Consider the following 4,174-nt stretch of genomic DNA (forward strand, 5'->3'; position numbering starts at 1 on the left):
TGTAGACTTAAAAAACACAAGAAAAGTAAGGAATGGATATATAGCTAAAAAAGTGTGACCAATAATAGGAGAAGGGTGATGATACATGAAAAATGATGGACACAACAAGAAAAAAAATCCTCAAATGCTCGGTAACTATTTAACTTATAACATACAAACATCCAAGTAGCCAAATTTTGAACGGAAAAATGACAAATTGAAGACTAAAGATTTGTGGAAAATATTGCACAAATCTAAGAACTCAACACTAATGATTATAAGAACAAATCTAAGAATAGAACAAAAGAAAATTGTACAATCGAATGAGTATTGTGAAGAAACAGAGCAAAGGAACCGAGAAGAGACTAAAAATTACTGAACAGAATTCATATCTTTCATTTTAGAGCATACCAAGATTCAAGATTAAATTACCATTTATACACCAAGTAAATCATGCCATTTGTTGTAGAATCACAATTGAGAAAATAATACCACAACTAATTAATTTCGAATTGTTATTAAAAATTGTTTTAATGTCATTATCAAAAAAAATAGTCACAAATAAATGTATTTAACAACTTAAAAAAAAATTAGATACAAACGAATGTATTTAGCAACTAAAAGAATTAGATGCAATGGAATGTTATTAGCAATTAAAACAAGGGAAATTATTAAAAATAGGCAAAATTAAAGAGGTCTAAGAAAATTGCCCAAAAAACTCAAGTTTAAGCAAAAATGCCCAGGTTTTGTGAAATGTCGAAACTGCCCCATATATAAACACAGCAAATTTCATCACTTCCCACGGTCATCCCACGGTCGAACCTCATTTCCGCCGATTTTCTTGTTTTTCGGCAACCGCAAATGGCAAAGAAGGTTAGTATATCTCCCGTAATCTTGTTTGAATCAAGTTATTGCTCATATTATTGAGATTTTTCGAGTTTGAAATTTTAGGGTTTACGGTTTGAACAATGCTTAAAATGTTTTGATTCTTGGTTGTTTTCGTTGAATTGATTGAGGGGTTTTATGTTATACAACGTGTATATTTGATTTATGTGAAAATCGGAGGCTGAAACGACCAAAATTTGGTCGAAAATGGTTGTCGAAAGGATCGGCAGTCCGACTGTGGAACAGTGTTTCCCATGGTCAAACAATTTATCCCACAGTCAGCAGACATTGACCATGGGTTACGGGGGTAAAGTGGCTTTTTTAAAATATTGGGGTGTCGGGGAGAGTCCTTAGCCCACGTTGGGTTTTTCTGCAATTTCCCATGAGATCGTGGGTTTGGAAAAATTACAAAACTGCCCCTCTATATAAACACAGCAAATTTCATTTCTTCCCACGACAATCTTGCGATTTTCACTGTGCAATTCAAAGAAAATTCCAAAGCTACCCACTCTCCCACGACAAACCTCATTTCCGCCGATTTTCTTGCTTTCCGACAACCGAAAATGGCAAAGAAGGTTAGTATATCTCTCGTAAGCTTGTTTGGATCAAGTTATTGCTCATATTATTGAGATTTGATTGAGATTTTTTGATTTGAAATTTTAGGGTTTACTGTTTGAACAATGCTTAAAATATTTTGATTCTTGATTGTTTTCGTTGAATTGATTGAGGGGTTTTGTGTTATACAACGTGTAGATTTGATTTATGTGAAAATCGGAGGCCGAAACAACCAAAATTTGGCCGAAAATAGCTGCCGAAAGGATCGACAATCCGATCGTGAGAACAGCGTTTCCCACGGCAAACGATTTATCCCACGACAACAGACGTTGACCATGGCTTAGGGGGGTAAAGTGGTTTTTTTTAAATGTTGGGGAGCCGGATGAAATTCGTTAGAACACAGCGGGTTTTTTTGAAATTTGTCATATAACAGTGGACCTTTTCAATTAAGGAATTTTCATGAGGGGGTAAATTGAGAATTTTCTTATCTAGGGTTTCTGATCGTGTAGTTTTCGAATTTTATATCCGTTTTTTCTGTTTTAGGGTTTTTTCATAAGTAATTTTCAAATTTGAGATTCGAGTTTTTGAATTTTGGTGCTTTTTGACACAATTTACGATGTAATGACGTAATTTCAACTTAATATTTCGATTTTTTCGTTTATAGGATATATTGATTCGTGTTTTTGAATTTCAGTTGCGTTTTTTCGTATTTTGTCTTTTTATGATATATCGATTCATTTTTTTCAATTTTTTAAATGATTTTTTTGTTAGTGACATTCATAGATAATTCAACTGATAGAGTTCGAATTTCAAATCCGTTTTTTTGATTTTTCCCGTGTTAGGATAAATCGAGTCTTCTTTTCAAATAATCTAACGATTTTTCGATTGTTCATATTCTATAATATTTTATCGTATAGATTTTGAATTTCATTTTCGTTTTTTCAAATTTCGACGTTTCAACTTCTAGAATTCAAATTTCAGTTTCATTTTTTTTAATTTTACCGTTTCAGGATATATCGACTCGTATTGATTCATTTCTGATCAATTTTTTGATTATTAACATTAAAAGGTATTTCAACGTATAGAATTCGAATTTCAGTTTTGTTTTATCGAATTTTACCATTTCAGGATATATCGACTCGTATTTTCAAGATTTTCAAACGATTTTTTGATTATCGTCACTTTAAGGTATTTCAAAGTATAGAATTCGAATTTCAGTTCCGTTTTTTTGAATTTCAGCATTTCAGGATATATCGATTCGTATTTTCAAGATCTCCGAATGATTTTTTGATTATCGTCACTTTAAGGTATTTCAACGTATAGAATTCGAATTTCAGTTTCGTTTTTTCGAATTTCACCATTTCAGGATATATCGACTCGTATTTTCAAGATCTCCGAATGATTTTTTGATTATCGTTACTTTAAGATATATCGTAAAATGATGAAATTCAAAAAAACGAAACTGAAATTCGAATTCTAAAAGTTGAAATACCCTAGAATGGCGACAATCACAAAATTCTTCGAAAATCTGGAAAATATGAGTTGATATATCGTAAAACGGTGAAATTCGAAAAAACAGAACTGAAATTCGAATTCTGAAAGTTGAAATACCCTAGAATGGCAACAATTAAAAAATTCTTCGAAAATCTGGCATTTAACCCCTAATATCAAAATGCCCCCCTAATTTTAATAAAATTTCATTTAACCCTCATAATGAGTGAGGAGGGTTTATATAAATAAGGGGAAGGGCAATTTTGGTATTTTAGAAAAAGTATAATGCTCTTATAATGTTTAATATCAAAATGCCCCCCTAATTTTAATAAAATTTTATTTAACCCCTCATAATGAGTGAGAAGTGTTTATATAAATGAGAGGAAGGGTAATTTTGGTATTTTAGAAAAAGTCATGGGTATTTTTGTTAGGAATAGTGATTTTGGGCATTTTTGCTTAGTGGAATGGTATTTTGGCTTATTTTGATAATTTCCCCTAAAACAATTAGATGCAAATGAATATTAGTAGCAACTAAAAAACTTAGTCACAGATGAATGTCATTAGCAACTAAATCAATTTAGATATAAACTATAATTTCTTTTATAAAAAAAAAAAATGCTTAGTTGTAAAATGTATTTTTAAATGATTTGCTTATCTTTAGTTTTAATATTTAGTAACTACTTATATAGTTATTAAAATGCTACTTTTTGCCAACTAAAAATATTAAACATCAATGGTTTTGTTTTGGCATAATTTTTTTTCAAATTTCCTGATTTTATACATACTTCAAAAAATGATACAATATCACAATTATTCGAATAATATCATAATATATAACTCTTTTGTTACATATAAGAAACACATTTATATGTTCATAAGACAATATATGTTTTAATTATTAAACAACCATTACTACAAAATAAATTGGCAATAACGAAAGGAAAATAACGAGCAAATAAAAATCCAATCGACATAAATATTATTTTCATGATTTTAGCAATCAATTATTTATACTCACATTAAAACTAACTAAATTTATGACTTTAACGAGAGAAAAATTGAAGTTAAAAGTTTATTTTCCGTCGTTAAAAGATTTTAACTTGGGAAAAGCTCCTGTCATTGCCTATCGTTATAATTATTAACAATAGGAATACTTTTAACATAAGAAGTTATAACGAATGATGATGACAAAATTTTTCTTGTCATTAAAATTTTTTAACGATGGAAAATAAAATTTTAACAACTATTTTTCCCTTATTAAAGT

At 29.8% G+C, this 4,174-nt stretch overlaps 1 long non-coding RNA gene across 1 annotated transcript; it reads left to right on the forward strand.

The window, feature by feature from the left end:
- Window positions 1-961: 961 nt before the first annotated feature.
- LOC123219917 lies at window positions 962-1,900 on the forward strand. Its single transcript, XR_006502947.1, has 2 exons — window positions 962-1,439; window positions 1,618-1,900. It is a non-coding gene; the product is annotated as an uncharacterized LOC123219917 (long non-coding RNA).
- Window positions 1,901-4,174: the final 2,274 nt, after the last annotated feature.

Source organism: Mangifera indica, chromosome 7 (assembly GCF_011075055.1).
Source record: "Mangifera indica cultivar Alphonso chromosome 7, CATAS_Mindica_2.1, whole genome shotgun sequence".
NCBI classification, from domain to species: domain Eukaryota; kingdom Viridiplantae; phylum Streptophyta; class Magnoliopsida; order Sapindales; family Anacardiaceae; genus Mangifera; species Mangifera indica.